Here is a 21,193-nt window from a genome sequence, read left to right on the forward strand (position 1 = left end):
GAGTCTCAGCTTTGGGGGACCCCTTCCTAGTTTATTTTTCCTTGGACACTCTCACTCAGCTCTAGGGACACAGGCTGCTTCTCTTTTATTCTTTAAAGTTCTTTTTACCCATCTTAGTAGTTTTTATTTACTAGTTAATGATTCTTCACACTAAATTTTCCATTCAAATTACAGGTATGATTTCTGTCTCCTGATTGGATCCTATTGGATACTATTAGTAATGAAAAAAGTTGCTGAAAAAGTGTCTCAAGGCTTTGAGCAGTTGAGACACGTCTTCCATTTCCCACTGTTCTTCTCAGGTTCTATCTCCCCTCCTCCCCTATTTTCAATTCCCTAAAAGCAGAAATGTATGTTTTTCATTGTGTTACTACCACCCTGGGATTATCATTCAGGGAGCATATTAAGAACTGAAATTAGTAAGTCAATCAAGAGCTATGTCTTCTACCATTCATTCAACAAACATTTATGTACTTAGCTCCTATCAGGTGAGGGCAATATACTGGGTGTGGGACAGAGGGTGGTTGAGAATTTGAAAAAGAAAAGCCACACAGAGAAAAGAAACAGGAACAGGTGAAACAGAAACTCAGGCTTCAAGCACCTAACAACCTAGCAAACAGAAATAAAGGATGATACAATTCACTATAATGTAATATTTAAGAATATAAAATAAGCAAATAGTTAATTAAAAATAAAAGAGGCAGATATACCATTCTGGGTACCCTAATTGGCCATAGAAAAACATGTAAAGAAAACAAAAAGAAGTTTCTGCAACACTCTGTCCTCCTCAGGGTTTTTCCTTACTCCAGGGTTTCTTTTCCTCTCTCCCCTGCAGACATCTAACCAGTATCTTACTAAGCAAGAGTTGTGTTCTCAGGAGCAATCCTAGATGTTGTATCTGCATGCTGCACAGGCCTGGTTCCTATTCTCATGCTTGCCTCTGCCTCCTTCCTGAGCCACAGCCAAGCAGCACATTACTAGGACAATCCTAAACAGCCAGTCAGCTCTATTTCACCTGTTAGGATCACGGTCCCAGACTCCAACTTCATCCCAACTTCCACAATGAACACAGGATTAAGATATTACCTGCTCCCAGGGAAATTTTAGTTTCAGAATTTCCATTTAGTTTGTTTTAAGAGACTCTACTTTTCTGGCAAATGTCTCCATCTTATTATCTATTTCTTTCAATGTATTAATCACAGTTATTTAAAAGTCTGTGTCTAATATAATTGCAAGTTAAGAAGGTCCTATGTGATTCTAATTCTCCTGTGTAGTTTTTCTCTAGTTTTACAGTCATTTGGTTTTACCATCTTAAGCATTTGGTAATGTTTTATTGACTGCTAGACATTGTATTTGAAAAATGATAGCATTAATTTGAGGGTCTGAATGATGTTATCTTCTTCCAGAGAGTATTTATATTTGCTTTTGGCAGGCAGCTGGGGTAGAGAAAAGGAACCTTGCTCCATTTGAGTAAGTTAGAAGGTAAGTGTCAGCCTTGCTGGGTGCTGGTCTATTGCCAGTTTGCCCTTACTCCCAAGAGAAACCTTCTGTGGGTCCAAACTGAAAGCCTGGGGTGTTCACCAGGCCCCTTCTTCTTAGCAAGTCTTGAACTCCTATTCTCTCTCCTCAGTTCTGAGAGACTGTTGAAAACTCGGGCACCTAATTTAGCTTCTTTGCTGCCACTTACAAACTGGCAAATACCTGGAGGGAAAAGTGGCATCTGATGGCGCACTTCTCTTCATTTCCCTCATCTCCACCATTTTGGCCTTTCTAGGCATCAACGCCATGGTATTCTCCAAGCAGTTTATATTATTTCTATTTACACACACAGTAAACATATATGCTTTTCTGGTATTCACAGTGGAAGGATTAGCATAATACAAACGAGTCTGACAAAATCAGAAGAAACTCAAGAAAAAAATTACTGATGGTATATCCGAGCTTCTCAATCTAACCTCTATGCTTTTTCTCCTTCACTTTCCAGCCTTTTATCTCTCCGTGCTTCCTCGCTTCTGCTCTTCAATTCACGACCTCTTCAGCTATGTCGGTTTCTTCTACTGTTGACTTCATTACTTGCTCCCTGCCTCAGTCCTATATTTTTCATTTCAGAGATTTCCAATTGGATCTTTTTCATATTGGCCTATTATTTAACAACCTTCTATTTTCATTTAAGAAATGCTCCTGTCTTTCTCTGATACTCTAAATATATACACTTTTCAAACTTCAGACTGCTCCCTGGTTTCTCTTTTCTAGGGTTTGGATTACATTGTTTGACAGGTCTTCCACCTGTCTTTCGTAGTGGTGGTTTTCCATGAGTGCAGAAATTTGTTTGCAAATTGTTCTTGCATAGGAGGGTTTTTTTCTCCTTATTTGCTCCTCATAGCCCCTGAAATAATGATTGAGCCTTGACCAATAGGATACACAACTCTGAACAAGGTTCCAAAGTAAGCTTTCAGGATTTTCTCTAGAATGGACAGCAAAACATAAGATATCTGTGTGCTGCACAGTTGTGGGTCCTATTCTCACACCTACCTCTGCTTCCTTCCTGGGTCACGGGAGAGCTACCCGCCACAAACTACAACCATGAGTGATCAGGTTCCACTCAACCGGCAAGGAGTGTGGCCCCAACCCGAGTCCACACAGGAGGGTGGTTCTGATCTCCTGTCATGTGCTAAGCGCACTGAAGGGAGATCTTAAAGTCTGGGCCATCAATACCCATTCTTGGTTTCTAAGATTTCCTTCTTGTTTTTTAATTCAGTTATAATATTTTAAAAATTGTTTCTATGTGTTTGGAACACAGGAAAAAATTCTGAATGTGCTTACTGTACTTTATTCACAAGTCCACCAGGAAATGTTAATATGGCCCTCTTAAATACTAAAAATGCTCATACATGTGAAAAATTTATGATTACATTTTTATATATAGAAATAGATTAAACAACATCAATGCACAGCGGGGAAAGACTGGAAGAATCTACTCTATGAATGTTAATAGAGATAACTGTGTAATGTTGGAATTAAGGGTGATAATTTTTTTAGCCTGAACATTTTGAACACATTTTCTATAATCATGTATTAATCATTATCCAGGATACTTTTCTTTCTTAAAATTCACAACTCAAAGGAGAATGAATGGTGCAATTTCATTTCAGGTAGTATGATGGCCTGTATATTCTTCCTTGTCCCCTTAGACAAACTGGCCTTCCAGGGATTAAAAAAAAAAAAGAAAAAAGTCACTAGTATACTGAAGAAAGAAGAGTTAAGAACAGAGTCCAAAGCCTGTCATCAAAGATATATTAAAGAGGGAAGAATTTCAGAGCTCCCTGAAGGCAAAGCTAGCTTAGAAAGACACAATGTGCTAATGGGAATATTTACCACTTGTTCTCTAACTAGCAGCAGAGCTTAGGAAGAAATACAGTCTAAGAAGGGAAAGTGAGCTGAATTGGCCTACATACAGGTGAAAGTAAATATTCAGAAAAACTAACGATTAAAAGTTAGTAAAGCCTTCAATAGAACATCCACAGAAAAGCCTTCCCGATGCCCCCAAATTAAATCAGGTTACACTGTTAGGGTCCCATTACAATCCTGACTAATGCTTCATTGCACTTACCACAATTTGCAAGTTCACAGTTACTGTTGTAATGTTTAGTATTTAGATGCTAATATTAAGTATTACTAAATAAATACTAAGTAAGTAAATATTAAGTATTTAGATGTTAGGTTTAGTATTTACAGCTGCCCCACAATACCAGCCTAAGGAACGTGTTGTTTTGCTCAAGGCTAAATCCCCAGAGCCTAGCACCATAGCAGGTAATCAATAAACATTTCTTTTCTTTTTCTTTTTTCTTTTTTTTTTTTTTTTTGAGATGGAGGCTGGAGTGCAATGGTGCAATCTCAGGTCACTGCCACCTCCACCTCCCAGGTTCAAGTGATTCTCCTGCCTCAGCCTCCCAAGTAGCTGGGATTACAGGCATGCACCACCATGCCCAGCTAATTTTGTATTTTTAGTAGAGACAGGGTTTCTCCATGTTGATCAGGCTGGTCTTGAACTCCCGACCTCAGGTGATCCGCCCACCTCAGCCTCCCAAAGTGCTGGGATTACAGGCATGAGCCACCATGCCTGGCCAATAAACATTCCTTGAATGTTGAATACAAGCAAAATATTTTTATCTTGCTTTCGTTTCTCTATAACATTCCTTGTTTCTAAACATAAAATAAATTTAATTTGTTAAAATAATTTCATGCTATGAAAAATAATTTGAGCTATTAGTATTCTGTAGCTAAAGTAGAAGTGACTATAGGGTCTATTCTATCCTAGTGACACCATCAGTAATCTAAGGATTGTGCCAGTGGTGAAGGCAGAGAACATGGGAGGACTTCACAAGCCTCTCGGAGACTTGATCCCAAAACTTCCCACCCATTTAAGTGAACACAACAGCAGAGGTTAGCAAACTGACAGCCTTACCTGGATTAGCTGCATCTGTGACAGAGAGAAACTTTAAGGAAATGGATCGTGGGACAACATTGATCATTTATGAGGTCCCTGCAGGCACTTTAACCCTCTTTGGAAGACGGAAAGCATGATTCATAAACATTCAAAAAACACTCCCACAAATACTCACTTTATCGTCCTTTACACAACCTACCTGAAGAGTGAGGTGCTGTGCACTGTGGATACTACTGTACCCATCTTACAGGCAGGAAACTGAGGCTCAGGAAGGTGAGTGATGCTCTTAGAGACACAGCAGGGCTGGGGCAATCTTCTGTGGTGGAAGGTGTCCTGGTCTAGGGAATAGGAGCATTGAAGGGAGTGTGGGAAGAGGCAGTGTAGACAGAAGGCACACTGCCCCACAACTAGCCATGGTTTGTGTGGTGACAACGGTCCAGGCCTTCAGGAAAGGTGAGAGCTACCCAAAACTCATGAATAAGTCATAAGGAGAGTGACCTCATAACCCTACCCTAGGAGGGCTCTGCTCAGAGATGACGGAAGTTTGTGCTGACACATCACTGCAGGCTCACAATAGGCCCCAAATTAAATGGTTTGACTTCAAGGAGAAGTATGTGGGGTGGTGAAAAGTGGCAAATATCACCTTCAGGACTTCTGAAACTCAGACACGTCACTGGAAAGAGAATAGTTGCCAAGAAGAAAGCTCATTAGAACCTTATTTTTACTGAGATGCTTCTTTTTGAATGCTCACTTCTTTGCTTGTTTAAGACTTCCCAGGGGCCCTGCTTTTACTGGCTGAATTGCTCACTGATCCACGAGCCCCCAGCCCATCTCTGATAAGGCAGCGACCCTCAGGACGTGGGGTCTCATCCTGGAAACAACATCAGTGCTAGCCAAAATCAATGGGGAAGATGCTGGTCAATTCTCCTGGGAACAAAGACGGGCAATACATGTCCTCTCTAACTTCTCTCCTGCCCTAAGTTACTCTGGATAAAATCAGGCTCAGGGGATGAGTCTGTAGCATTTCCTCTGTCTTCTTGTTCAGTACAATTTTTCACTTTTATTTCATGTTTAATTTTTTAAAGTAAAGCTTTCCATCAGAAGACATGTTACTCTTAGTGCCACAGCTACCTGCATCCAACCTGGCACTTGTCTTCCTATGTGACCTTTCTCCTGACCCCCAGGGTTCCAATTCTAAGCCTCTGCACCTATAAAGCTCAACCACCTCGAACATCAAATAATGTCCTAAGTTTCCATTGCCACCTTTTGGTTTCCTCTGTCAAAAAAGTTTATTGTTCTAACCAAGGTAATGAAGTAATGAAGGTTCATTACCAAATGGAGAATTATGAATATCAGAAGCAGTGAGAAACTGCCAGAATATATTTCAATCCTGGAAAAAAATAAGTGCCTTGAATAAAGAAGCAGGCAATAAATGTGCTGAATGAATGAATGGTCTCAAAAACTCATTTCTCTCCTTGTTTCCTAAGTGGATCCCTGACCTGTACAAAAGTTCTGTGTTTTTTGTTTTTTTTCTGTCCCCAGAACACTCTGAGATCTGGAATGAAAAGTGTTAGGACTGCAAAATTTGTTAATTACAAGTTAATGACTCTACAGCCTTTAAACCTGTGAATGCAAAGTGCCACCCAGTACAAATTAAAATCAGTATTTACATAAACTTCCCAAAGTGAACTGGAGAGTGCCCTTAGCAGAGTGACTCTGGCAGCAAATGTGTTATCCACGATCCACGCGCGGTATCCAGGCACAAGTGAAAGGTGCCATTTTGATTCAAAACTAAATTTTTTATATATTTATATATATATATATATATATATATATGTATATACACACACACACACACATATGCATACATGTATTATCATGTATACTACTGAAATACTTATCTTGACTTTGTCATCTTAGGCTTCCTTTTGGCTTTTTCCTTCAAATAGACTAAACTGCCATTATGGGTAGCAGGTATTCTGAACTGCAAGGCACAGACTTTGAATTTTTAATAATTTCCTATAATCTCTACCTACAAAACCACAGCTGTTAAAACAGGTGAACTGAACAGCAGATGATTCAGAGAGAAAATATTTTATGTAAACAAGGATAAGCCCAATTAAACTTTTTTCTCACAAATAGTTTAACCCCCAATCTTAACCTCAGATTTCTTAAAGCTTTTTCTACATCCTGACCTTGGAGCCCCAACCAATTTCAGACATTCCTCCAAGCATTAAGCTCAGCTTGACCTCAGAAGCCTTTCTGCCAGCCTGTCCTTAATTATCACAGAGCTCCACCACTCCACCCCTACACAATTTTTAGCAATATACAATCTATTCTATAGCTGCTTTCAAATAATCTCAGGAATGTTCTTAGTTGTTTTCTTGTCCTCAACTGAGTTTCTCTGCTTTTTCAACACAAGACCAAAAAACAAACAAACAAAACAAAACAAAACAAAACAAAACAAACCCACAAAAGCTTGGGGAGGGAGGGAGGTCTATAAACTGTACCTCTAAGAGGAGAAAATTCTGTAACTAGATTCTCTCCATTCTAAAGAAGGTATTTTTTCACTTGACTCTTACATGTAATGAGAATAATCTCAACTATCTTGGATATAATTTCGGAAACATTTTCTTAAAGATTACATACACTTTGCACTCAACATCCTGAATAAAATGTTAAAGTCTTTGAACAAAAAGCTAAGGCTGCATTATGACCAATAAATAAGCTAAAGTGACCACAGGTGGGTTTATACATGGCTCTCCAATGACAACATGGTAAAAGAATAGTGTGATCTGTATGTAAATACTCACAACTGTCACACCCATTTGCTTCCGTTCTCTCGACCTAATCAGCACACGTGATCTTAACCTCACCCCCCAAGGAACGCAAATATCCATGCTTAAAAGTGGATGTAATGTTTCTCTTTTCATTTTCATTTCAGTAGTTTCATGCCTTTTCAGAATCATGCAAAAAATGCTCTCATCATGGCCAATATAAAACGTAAGTCCCCAGAAAGGTAAAACATAGTACAACTTCATAACCAACCAACAAAAGCAAATGTAACAGGCCGCCTGTGTGTGGGCATGTGCCTGTATGGGTTATGAACTAAACTGAGTAGTAATGACAGTTGAGGCAGATTTAGCATCAAATAATTTGCATTAAATATTATCAAAGTAAAAAAGCAAAACAAACAAACAAAAAAACTCTGCTTATAAAAGATGCACCAGTATGCATCTTCTGTACACAAATGAAGATAACCTCAGAGGTGTCAATACCACTTAACAGTCCTCACACTGCAAAGGATCCTGACAATGCAGGGGCACCCAAGTCCATAATGAGCTCTTTAATTAACATCAGTCAAGTGAAAGCTCTCTGAAACCTCTGCCTGTGCTCAAGGAAGAAATTTATGATACTAGCCATGATTAGACATTATATACTGCATTGTATACAACAGTGCTGTGCTCCTTGTATACTGCCATGCTCAATAACGTGGCTTAAGTTGAACATTAACCACGTGCATTCAAGCTGTCACGTATTGCTGCAGGAAGTAAGGCTTGGTGAAACTTTTTGAAGAGTAGTTTGATATTACCTAACGAAATTGGCACAACCTCCAATTCCACTATTCCACAGCTAGGAATAAGACCTGTAAAAATCCAGAGAGATGAAGGAGAGAAATAGAAGCGAAATTCATTGCAATATTGCAACACTTTTTATTCACCTCAACATTTTTTTATAATGGCAAATAATGGGATAATAATATTCAATGGGAGAATGATTAATTTAAATCTATATAACAAAACATTATGAGGCCATTAAAAAGAAATGGAGTACAGGTGTCTGCATATATTGACCTGAAAGGATATATTTGATTTATCATTGAGTAAAAAGCAAGCAAGCCATAGAAATGTATATAGTATGATCCCTATTTTTTGTTTTAAAAAGTAGCTGACATTTACTGAATGCTTACATTCCAAATACTATGTTAAATGTTGAGAAAGGCTTTTACGTTTAGTATTTACTAACAGTCCTATGAGTTATTTAATATCCTCCATTTGAAAATTAGGGAAAGTGAAGCTTAGAGAAGTTTAGTAATTTGCCTTAGTCAAAAAGCTAGTGAGTTAGAGAGCCAGGCTTTGAACCCAGACACCATGGTCTTAACCCGTGTGTGTGTGTGTGTGTGTGTGTGTGTGTGTGTGTGTGTGTGTGTGTGTTGCACTAAAAAAGAAACTGAGAGAACCCATGTGTGTGTGTGTGTGTGACACATTAAAAAAAGAAATGAGAGATTACCCAAAGTGCTAATGGTGAAAAACTCTGTAGAAAGGGAGAATGACTGTAACTGCTTCTAAACAATTTGGATTTTTCTATTCTAGCAAAAGATTCTAGTTGTAATTTAAAAAGGAGAAAGACAGTAAGATAGGCAGAAAGAAAGGTAGAAAGAAAATCAGCAAGTCTTCAATGCGAATTCCTGAGTAGGTTAACACCATGCAGTCAGCTTAACCAGCACCTCAAAAATGTGTTTAAAAATAGTGTGTGGGCCAGGCGCGGTGGCTCACACCTGTAATCCCAGCACTTTGGGAGGCTGAGGCGGGTGGATCAGGAGGTCAAGAGATCAAGGCCATCCTGGCCAATATGGTGAAAACCCCCTGTCTCTACTAAAAATATAAAAATTAGTAGGCTTGGTGGTGCACGCCTGTAGTCCCAGCTACACAAGAGGCTGAGGCAGGAGAATCACTTGAACCCGGGAGGTGGAGGTTGCAGTGAGCCAAGATCACGCCACTGCACTCCAGGATGGCGACAGAGTGAGACTCTGTCTCTAAAAAAATAAAAATAAAAATAATGTGTAAAGGATTTTTAAATTTTTTTTTCAGAATACAGCTCCAATCATTAGTCAACAAATCCTGGATAGTAAAACTCATCATCTAACGAACATATTTATACGGTGGATCATATCAACTTCGTTTTCCCATTTGGCCCAAAGATTCCACGAGCATATGCAAAAACAAAAACAAAAGCTCATGTGTGAAATGTCAGGGAGCCCTTGGGATGAGGCTATGGAGACAGCATAGGTTTGCTTGATGAGGGTAGCAAAGTATGAGAACTTAAAGCCAGAGTGGAAAGCAACAGCCACAGCAACACAGGAAGACCTGGTAAAGCATCCATCTGACAAAACCCAGGGATCAAACAAACAGCAGGCCTAGAAATGCTGCAGATCCCACATGGGAGACTCCAAGTCTAGATTGCAATTTGGGCATTTTATAAAGGAGAAAATTTATAAATGAGAAAATTCATTTTTAGCAGCAGCACTTTCATGAGTCTGGCTGGGCCATGTGGAGGCATGGGTCCAACATGCACTCTGGACACTTGTGCTCCCCGGACACTGTTCATCCGCCTCCCTCTCCCACTGAAATGTTTACTCTCTGTGGCAGAAACCGAGACCCATGCATAGCACACAGCAGACACCCAGATTCTAGCCGAACCAAAATGAGAGAGGTAGTTACACAGAAGGAAGAAGCTTTCCAGTTCCTGCAGCATTTCTCACTCCCATTCACGCGGGAAGAAGTTAGGCTGAGCATGGGGGCTCACACCTATAAGCCCAACTACTGGAGAGGATTGCATGAGGCCAGGAGCTCGAGGCCAGCCTGGGTAACATAGTGGGACTCTACCTCTACTCAAACTTTTAAAATTAGTCGGGTATGATGGTGTTCATCTATAGTACTAGCTACCCAGGAGGCTGAGGTCAGGTGGATCCCTTGAACCCTAGAGTTTGAGGTTGCACTGAGCTATGATCATGCCACTGCACTCCAGCCTGAGTGACAGAGTGAGACCCTGTCTCAAAAATAAAAACCACACAGACAACATTAAAAAAAGAAATTATTGCATTTAATATGTCAATGTTTACTCTCTCCCAGGGGATACAAGTAGATAAAAGCTGCTTCCGGAAAGGTAAACTTACAGGCAACATTTTTCCAAGCCATCAATCTCTCAAAGAGCAGTGCTGCCAGACTAAGTCAAGAGAATTGCAGAATAAAGCCTAAAACCTAAAGCATAATTAATCCTAAAAGAGGACATTTCCTAGAAGGATGAAGGTTTTCAGGGTTGTTCTCCCTAGAACTCAGTCCATCCCACCAGGGGCAACAGCCACTTCAAAGATTAACATTGTCTCCAGCAGTTATTGTGAAAGAATAATTATCGTGCCCCATCTGTTTCCCTGATGATGCCAGCAACAGTAACCCTCTAAAAAGAAAAGAGACTTTTTGTGGGGCAGAGGGTCAGGGAAGGCAAGGGGAGACAGAGATGAAAAGATAAACAAAAAGCCAGGGCCCCAGCTCAGTAGAGGAACATGTAATACATGATAGCTGTTTAAAAAAGAAAGAGGCAGAAGGACCAGATTCGTGGGGCTTGGAGATGAAAGGAAGATGGAAACAGGAGCCTACCTGAGACCTAAAAACATATTCTGGGGTTTAAGTCTAGCTTCCCCTGTCCTTAGAGACGACTGCTACTAATAGCTACTATTGCTAAGCACTTGCCATGAGCCAGTCACTATTCAAAGCTCTTGACATATTTTGTCATCGATCACAATGACCCAGTGAAGTGGGTGTACGCATTCCCATTTTATAAGCAAAGAGGTAGGGCTGGAAAGGTTAAGAGCTTGCTCAGCAAGAGAGCTGGTAAATAAAAGAGTGAAGATTCTAACCCAGATGGAATGTCAGGCCGAAGCTGTTAACCACTAGGAGATAATACCTCACTTGCACATTCTGCTGCTGCTGTACCTGAGGCCTCCACCTAGGCTCAGTGGTGAATGTCCTAAGATGGTTCAAAAACTACATGTGAAAAACTGTTTTAGGCCAAGCTATCAACAAATGTTCTGGTGATATCAAACCTGGTGGCACAGATAAGAGAAATTTGAAAGTGACTTTCAAAAGCAGGTTGGAAGCCATAGTACCAAGAGCTGCATCTGTCCTCTGGCAAAGGAGTGCCTGAAAGCAACTCCAGGCAAGCACTGGATGGGGCTGGAAGGGACAGGGTGCCTGGGACGCTCCTGAAACCCTACTCCACTCTAATAGGCTGGATTCCAGCAACAGCAGAAACCTGGACTCTGGGGGCCACTTAGCAAAAGAAATTGGTCTTGGATAGTTCTACGGCTGACCAGCAAACTACATGTGTGATCATCTCCCTCAGAGACCATGAAGCCTCTAATCAGCCCTGAAGACATTCTCACAACAAATGACAACTGCAGGACCTATGCAGGGTGATGGCAGGAGTGGGAGCAACAGTAGAATCACAGTCATGCCTATTACCATTATTATAAAATCCTAACTGTGATTGCTCAAGGCATAACCAAAGAGGCTTGGTTTCAAATAGGTAAGAGAGTTCAAAGCACTGCCATTATGACAGTGATTTATTAGCCTGACATTTTTTGAGGCTGATAGTATAGGTCCACTTTCACATATGGAGAGACTGAGGCTCAGTAAGGACAAGTGACTTTGCATAAACCCAGAGCGAGGTCTCAAGTCATCAGGCTCCCAGCCAAGGATTCTTTCTCCTAGAGCAGTGTTTTTCAAATTTTTAAGCCCCAGAACCGCTTCAGATAGAATTTTCTCGCCAAAATAGAACTTCTCTGATGGACTCAGAGGCGGTGCCTCCAGGAAGAGAAAGGCCCCAGGTTTGAGTCCTAACTCAGTCACTTATTAGTGATACTTTGAGGAGGTTAGTCAATCTCTCTAAGTTTCAGTTTCTTGATCTATAACAAGAAGAACAGCACTGCCTACCTCTTGATTGTTTATAAGATGGAAACTAGATGACGTAAAGTTCCCATATGCTCAGTATATGGCAGACATAATTATTATTCCTACCACTGTATCTGTGAGTGGGAAGGAAGCTGAAACCATCCAGCAATTAGCATGAGGCCATCTCCAGTCTCGGTCATAAACCAGGCAGCAGGTTAATTTCAGGAACTGGCATGCTGACCAAGTTGCTGAGAAATGCACAGAAAAGAGGATAGGAAAAAGAGAAAGGTGTACATGTGGGTTTAATTATAGTCACAAGGTTGAAGTGGAGGTTGTGTCCTTCACTCTGGCATCAGGGGGTCAGCCACATTCTCACTCTGTCTTGCTGGCACCCATGATAATTGGGACAACTATACTCATTAGAGCACACCAGTGCTTGAACAAGAAGCCAACAAAAAGGCCGGGCACGGTGGCTCATGCCTGTAATCCCAGCACTTTGGGAGGCTGAGGTGGGTGGATCACTTTAGGTCAGGAGTTCGAGACCAGCCTGGCCAACATGGTGAAACCCTGTCTCTACAAAAGTACAAAAAAATCAGCTGGGCATGGTGGTGCATGCCTGTAATCCCAGCTACTCAGGAGGCTGAAAGACAGGAGATTCGCTTGAACCCAGGAGGCAGAGGCGGCAGTGAGCCGAGATCGTGCCATTGCACTCCAGCCTGGGCAACAGAGCGAGACTTCATCTCAAAAAAAAAAAAAAAAAAAACAACTAACAACAGATGTTTCAGGACCCAAATGGAAAGTGGTATGGTGTAGTGAAAAGAGTACCAATTTGGAGCCAGACAAAAGACTTTGAGTCTTGTAGGCTTGTTTCCCGGAGCCTAAGCTTCCCCCATGTAAAAGAGTAGAAACATAGAAATATCTAGCTGTATGCATCATACAACTGGCACCAAATATACATGAACGCCCTTGCTCCTCTCCAAATCAGACACATAAAGCTCCTTCCCTTCACAGCAAGAAAAGATGATGGATCCTCTATAAACGATAACAGCACCCACAATAACAATACTTGCAAATGTGCTAAGCCCACCTTTAAATTTGCTATATGTGTTAACTCATCTTATCCCACCAAAACCACAAACTTATAAGTACTGCTACGCTGTCTTATTCATGGGATAGAAGAAACCAAAGCACAGAGAAGTTAAGAAAGTTGACCAAGGTCACACAGTCAGTAATAGCCATGCCAAGAATTGAACCCAGGCTGCCTGGTTCCACAGTCAGTGTTCTTATAACATTATTATCACAAGGTTTACACTTCTCTTTTCAAATATAATTATTTTCTTTTACATTTTATGGTACCACCAGGATTACAGCAGGTTTGTCATGCTAGCTGCAAATATGTGTGTGATGTTGACAGGACAAATGAACCTATTTGGCAGATGAATAAACCAAAGCATAGGGTTTCGGCGACTTGCCTAAAGTACACAGCAGGACTCAGAGGCAAAGCTGAAACAAAAATGCAAGTCACCAAGAGTCCAACTATAAGATGTGAAGCCCACTCTAGAAGGTAATGGTCCAATGATTGTCTAGGCACTGATAAAACCACTTTCAAAGGTGTCATTAATATCCCCACAACAGTAGCACTGCTTTGGCCAGGGCAGAGTTACATGGGCATGGATATTAATACAACCTCCAGTCCCAGCCTAGATTCCTTCCTTTCGTGACATCTTTGTGTGAAGGAGGGTTTTTCTTATGGCTAGTGGGCCTAGCACACACCAGCGAGAGGAGGCCCCCGGCAGAGGTAAGAGTAGGAATAGGGCACAAGTGGCTCAGGGTAGAGCAACCAATGAGAAAGCAGCCTGAGAAAGCAAATGAATGCAAACCAACGTCAATGGACTCAGAAGACTGACGACAGGGAGGAGATGGGGGAGGAGGACAAGAAAGCAGCTTGCATTTGGAGCAGGAAATAAAAGTGCACATGAGGGGCTCTACATGGTCTCCACTTGCCATCCCACAAACAGTGAACACACACGGAAGCTGAACAGACAGATCACGGCACGGCCAGAGAACAGTAAGTTATAATGATATGAAGGATATGTGCATGAGAAAGGTCTGATGGAAATTCTTCAAAATGCTAACAAGAGAAGCATGGTAAGATCATGGGTTATCACTGTTCCTTTCCTCTGTTTTCTAAATGTTCTGAAAGATTTATAATCTTTAAATCTGAAAGATTATAGAAGTTTACAATTATCACAACAGTCCTGGCTTGAGCCTAAGGTGCATCTGCCCAAGGTGTCAGGCCTGCCTGGGCATGAGTGGAGGAGCCAAGTGGCCATTCTGCTGGAGACCATCTGCATGACACACTAAAGGGCCTGCTGGAAGAGAGTCTGTTTTGAGGACAGAGCTGGGTCCTCAAGCTTGAGCCAGTGACAGGGCTCAGGCCAGGGAGCAGGTCGGTTCTAAGCATAATACAATGCCTGTCACTCAGACTGTCTCCTGGCCCAGCATCCATGTACTCTTGTTTGCATCTTAGGAACAGGTCAAATAGCAGGACAGAGAGCAGCAGACAGCAATGACCTAGGTCTCATGAGTCTAGCCCTGTACTGCAAGTTAAGGTTTTACCACTTCAGTAGGGGGCACAACACAGTGCTGCCACCTGCAAGGTCCAGTGCATCTCCAGTGTGGCCCACCCAGCAAGCCAGTTTCTAAAAGTAGGGGAGTGGCATGACCGCAGTCAGGTGCTGTGGCTCAGCACTGGCAAGCCTCAGAAAGACTCGGCCCCAGGGCCTTGGCAAGGCACTTCCTGAGACTGACGGGCCCCGAGGCTAGGGGTGCTCAGGACAGGCATCACCACACACAGGGGACAGGGAATCCTAGGCATCTCATGGTCCAGGGCACTGTGGCCTTGAGGACCCGTGAGGTCCCTCCCAGGCATGCTCAAGAAATCTTGGAGAAGCTTCAAGGAGAATGCAGCATAAAAGCCGTATCATGGTGGGTTGGGGTGGAGCCAGAGGAATATTGTTTTCTGTTACTGAAGGTGTTCTGTTTTTGGTGCTCCACTCACTGATGTAGCCTGGCAGGGAGAAAGGTGACATTTTCAAAAAATGTTTAAGAATTCATTAATAACAATGGTAAATTAGTAACTCCAAACAACTATTAGAGGCAAAAAAGAGAGAAATATGACTAACAAACAAACGTTAGCATACAGACAGAACTCCCACATGCTGTCAGCCATTCTTCATGGAAGAAAATAGTAGCTATTTCCAGACAGAAAATTAGGCCAAATAGTAGCTCTGTGAAGTATTTCAAGAACACAATAAACAATAACAAATATACAATATAAGATAAAAGACAAACGAATACACAGTATCTAATGAAGAAAAAACTATGTCACAAAATTTAAAAGGAAAAAACTATTTCACAAAATTAAAGGAGGGTTAATCAACCATTTGAATGATGGAAAGGTAAGAAAAACACTGAGAATTATTTTTGAACAGAAAAAAAAAATATCAAGGGAAAATCAAAACCCAGAAGCTAAGCAGCTCTTCCCTCCAGTCTCCATGGCACTCTATTCCTCCCAGGTTTACGGCCTTTACCACTGTGCATACTCACTTCCCCCTTTCCTTCTCCCTCCAACCAGGCTGTGAGCCTGCTGAGGGCCATGCTGATATCACCTCTCTGTCTGGGGACAGGGCACGTAGCATTGTGCTGGGCAAAGAGTAAACAATATATTGGCTTTTATTGAATGAATGAATGAATGAACGAAGGAACAAGCAAACAGATTAACAAAAGAACAAACATTAAAGAGGCTGAAATAAATGGATATATCTGAAAGACACAGGAAAAGGAACTCTGGTCCCACAGGCACACCAAAGAAGAAAACTCCTCCACTTGACTGCACTCCAGCCTGGGTGACAGAGCAAGACTCCATCTCAAAAAATAAAAATAAAAATAAACGGGGGGCGTGCCCAAGATGGCCAAATAGGAACAGCTCCAGCCTCCAGCTCCCAGCGTGAGTGATACAGAAGACGGGTGATTTCTGCATTTTCAACTGAGGTACCAGGTTCATCTCACTGGGGAGTGCCAGGACAACTGGTGCTGGTCAGCTTGTGCAGCCTGACCAGTGAGAGCTGAAGCAGGACGAGGCATCGCCTCACCTGGGAAGTGCAAGGGGGAAAGGAATTCCTTTTCCTAGCCAAGGGAAACTGAGACACACAACACCTGGAAAATCGGGTAACTCCCACCCTAATACTGCACTTTACCAAGGGTCTTACCAAACGACACACCAGGAGATTATATCCCACACCTGGCCCGGAGGGTCCCACGCCCACAGAGCCTCCCTCATTGCTAGCACAGGAGTCTGAGATCTAACTGCAAGGCGGCAGCGAGGCTGGGGGAGGGGCGCCCGCCATTGCTGAGGCTTAAGTGGGTAAACAAAGCCACCAAGAAGCTCGAATTAGGTGGAGCCCACCACAGCTCAAGGAGGCTTGCCTGCCTCTGTAGACTCCTCCTCTGGGGACAGGGCATGCCTAATCAAAAAGCAGCAGAAACCTCAGCAGAGGTAAATGCCCCTGTCTGACAGCTTTGCAGAGAGCAGTGGATCTCCCAGCATGGAGGTTGAGATCTGAGAATGGACAGACCGCCTGCTCAAGTGGGTCCCTGACCCCTGAGTAGCCTAACTGGGAGACATCACCCACTAGGTGCAGACCCACACCTCACACCTCACACGGCTGGGTACACCCCTGAGATGAAGCTTCCAGAGTGAAAATCAGACAGCAACACTCACTGCTCAGAAATATTCTATCTTCTGCAGCCTCCGCTGCTGATACCCAGGCAAATAGGGTCTGGAGTGGACCTCGAGCAAACTCCAACAGACCTACAGCTGAGGGTCCTGACTGTTAGAAGGAAAACTAACAAACAGAAAGGACACCCACACCAAAACCCCATCAGTATGTCACCATCATCAAAGACCAAAGGCAGATAAAACCACAAAGATAGGGAAAAAACAGTGCAGAAAACCTGGAAATTCAAAAAATCAGAGTGCATCTCTCCCTCCAAAGGAACACAGCTCATCGCCGGCAATGGAACAAAGCTGGATGGAGAATGACTTTGACGAGTTGAAAGAAGAAGGCTTCAGTCCATCAAACTTCTCAGAGCTAAAGGGGGAACTACATAACCAGCGCAAAGAAACTAAAAACCTTGAAAAAAGAATGGATGAATGGATAACTAGAATAATCAATGCAGAGAAGACCTTAAAAGAACTGATAGAGATGAAAACCATAACACGAGAAATACGTGACAAATGCCCAAGCTTCAGTAACCGACTCGATCAACTGGAAGAAAGAGTATCAGAGTTTGAAGATCAAATGAATGAAATGAAGCAAGAAGAGAAGTGTGGAGAAAAAAAGAGTAAAAAGAAATGAACAAAGCCTCCAAGAAGTATGGGATTATGTGAAAAAACCAAATCTACGTCTGATTGGTGTGCCTGAAAGTGATGGGGAAAATGGAACCAAGTTGGAAAACACTCTTCAGGATATCATCCAGGAGAATTTCTCCAATCTAGTAAGGCAGGTCAACATCCAAATTCAGGAAATACAGAGAATGCCACAAAGATACTCCTGGAGAAGAGCAACTCTAATACACATAATTATCAGATTCACCAAAGTTAAAATGAAGGAAAAAATGTTAAGGGCAGCCAGAGAGAAAGGTCAGGTTACACACAAAGGCAAGCCCATCAGACTAACAGCAGATCTCTCGGCAGAAACTCTCCAAGCCAGAAGAGAGTGGGGGCCAATATTCAACATTCTTAAAGAAAAGAATTTTCAACCCAGAATTTCATATCCAGCCAAACTAAGTTTCATAAGTGAAGGAGAAATAAAATCCTTTACAGACAAGCAAATGCTTAGAGATTTTGTCACCACCAGGCCTGCCCTACAAGAGATCCTGAAGGAAGCACTAAACACGGAAAGGAACAACAGGTACCAGCCATCGCAAAAACATGTCAAAATGTAAAGTCCATCGATGCTAGGAACAAACTGCATCAACTAGTGAGCAAAATAACCAGCTAATATCATAATGACAGGATCAAGTTCACACACAAAAATATTAACCTTAAATGTAAATGGGCTAAATGCTCCAATTAAAAGACACAGACTGGCAAACTGGATAAAGAGTCAAGACCCATCAGTCTGCTGTATTCAGGAGACCCATCTCACATGCAGAGACACACATAGGCTCAAAATGAAGGGATGGAGGAAGATCTACCAAGCAAATGGAAAACAAACAAAAAAAAAAGCAGGGGTTGCAATCCTAGTCTCTGATAAAACAGACTTTAAACCATCAAAGATCAAAAGAGACAAAGAAGGCCACTACATAATGGTAAAGGGATCGATTCATCAGGAAGAGCTAACTATCCTAAATATATATGCACCCAATACAGGAGCACCCAGATTCATAAAGCAAGTCCTTAGAGACTTACAAAGAGACTTAGACTCCCATACAATAATAATGGGAGACTTTAATGCCCCACTGTCAACATTAGATCAACGAGACAGAAAGTTAACAAGGATATCCAGGAATTGAACTCAACTCTGTACCAAGCGGACCTAATAGACATCTACAGAACTCTCCACCCCAAATCAACAGAATATACATTCTTCTCAGCACCACATCGCACTTATTCCAAAATTGACCACATAGTTGGAAGTAAAGCACTCCTCAGCAAATGTACAAGAACAGAAATTATAACAAACTGTCTCTCAGACCACAGTGCCATCAAACTAGAACTCAGGACTAAGAAACTCAATCAAAACCGCTCAACTACATGGAAACTGAACAACCTGCTCCTGAATGACTACTGGGTACATAACGAAATGAAGGCAGAAATAAAGATGTTCTTTGAAACCAATGAGAACAAAGATATAACATACCAGAATCTCTGGGATACATTTAAAGCAGTGTGTAGAGGGAAATTTATAGCACTAAATGCCCACAAGAGAAAGCAGGAAAGATCTAAAATTGACACTCTAACATCACAATTAAAAGAAGTAGAGAAGCAAGAGCAAACACATTCAAAAGCTAGCAGAAGGCAAGAAATAACTAAGATCAGAGCAGAACTGAAGGAGATAGAGACACAAAAAACCCTCCAAAAAATCAATGAAGCCAGGAGCTGGTTTTTTGAAACGATCAACAAAATTGATAGACCACTAGTAAGACTAATAAAGAAGAAAAGAGAGAAGAATCAAATAGATGCAATAAAAAATGATAAAGGGGATATCACCACCGACCCCACAGAAATACAAACTACCATTAGAGAATACTATAAACATCTCTACGCAAATAAACTAGAAAACCTAGAAGAAAATGGATAATTTCCTGGACACTTACACTCTCCCAAGACTAAACCAGGAAGAAGCTGAATCCCTGAATAGACCAATAGCAGGCTCTGAAATTGAGGCAATAATTAATAGCCTACCAACCAGAAAAAGTCCAGGACCAGACATATTCATAGCCAAATTCTACCAGAGGTACAAGGAGCAGGTGGTACCATTCCTTCTGAAACTATTCCAATCAATAGAAAAAGAGGGAATCCTCCCTAACTCATTTTACAAGGCCAACATCATCCTGATACTAAAGCCTGACAGAGATACAACAAAAAAAGAGAATTTTAGACCAATATCCCTGATGAACATCGATGCAAAAATCCTCAATAAAATACTGGCAAACCGAATCCAGCAGCACATCAAAAAGCTTATCCACCATGATCAAGTGGGCTTCATCCCTGGGATGCAAGGCTGGTTCAACATTCGCAAATCAATATACGTAATCCAGCAGATAAACAGAACCAAAGAGGAAAACCACATGATTATCTCAATAGATGTAGAAAAGGCCTTTGACAAAATTCAACAGCCCTGCATGCTAAAAAATCTCAATAAATTCGGTATCAATGGAAGGTATCTCAAAATAATAAGAGCTATTTATGACAAACCCACAGCCAATATCATACTGAATGGGCAAAAACTGGAAGCATTCCCTTTGAAAACTGGCACAAGAAGGGATGCCCTCTCTCACCACTCCTATTCAACATAGTGTTGGAAGTTCTGGCTAGGGCAATCAGGCAAGAGAAAGAAATCAAGGGTATTCAGTTAAGAAAAGAAGAAGTCAAATTGTCCCTGTTTGCAGACGACATGATTGTATATTTAGAAAACCCCATTGTCTCAGCCCAAAATCTCCTTAAGCTGATAAGCAACTTCAGCAAAGTCTCAGGATACAAAATCAATGTGCAAAAATCACAAGCATTCTTATACACCAGTAACAGACAAACAGAGAGCCAAATCATGAATGAACTCCCATTCACAATAGCTTCAAAGAGAATAAAATACCTAGGAATTCAACTTACAAGGGATGTAAAGGACCTCTTCAAGGAGAACTACAAACCACTGCTCAGTGAAATAAAAGAGGACACAAACAAATGGAAGAACATACCAGGCTCATGGATAGGAAGAATCAACGTTGTGAAAATGGCCATACTGCCCAAGGTAATTTATAGATTCAATGCCATCCTCATTAAGCTACCAATGACTTTCTTCACAGAATTGGAAAAAACTGCTTTAAAGTTCATATGGAACCAAGAAAGACCCCGCATTCCCAAGACAATCCTAAGCCAAAAGAACAAAGCTGGAGGCATCACGCTACCTGACTTCAAACTATACTACAAGGCTACAGTAACCAAAACAGCATGGTACTGGTACCAAAACAGAGATATAGACCAATGGAACAGAAAAGAGCCCTCAGAAATAATACCACACATCTACAGCCATCTGAACTTTGACAAACCTGACAAAAACAAGAAATGGGGAAAGGATTCCCTATTTAATAAATGGTGCTGGGAAAATTGGCTAGCCATAAGTAGAAAGCTGAAACTGGATCCTTTCCTTACTCCTTATACGAAAGTTAATTCAAGATGGATTAGAGACTTAAATGTTAGACTTAAAACCATAAAAACCCTAGAACAAAACCTAGG

General features: G+C 41.5%; 1 protein-coding gene across 8 annotated transcripts in view; it reads right to left on the minus strand.

The window, feature by feature from the left end:
- C1H1orf226 (chromosome 1 C1orf226 homolog) overlaps positions 1-21,193 on the minus strand; it is a 320,202-nt gene that overhangs the window by 154,688 nt on the left and 144,321 nt on the right. For 2 of the 8 annotated variants that reach the window (XM_071082041.1, XM_071082037.1), the window contains exon 1: positions 4,644-6,198. The exons of the other annotated variants lie outside the window; for them this stretch is intronic. The gene's annotated coding sequence lies outside the window, so the exon portion shown is untranslated. Of the gene's footprint in view, positions 1-4,643; positions 6,199-21,193 lie in introns of those variants that run through there. 8 annotated transcript variants of the gene reach the window in all.

The sequence above is a fragment of the Macaca nemestrina genome, chromosome 1 (genome assembly GCF_043159975.1).
Source record: "Macaca nemestrina isolate mMacNem1 chromosome 1, mMacNem.hap1, whole genome shotgun sequence".
Classification (NCBI taxonomy): domain Eukaryota; kingdom Metazoa; phylum Chordata; class Mammalia; order Primates; family Cercopithecidae; genus Macaca; species Macaca nemestrina.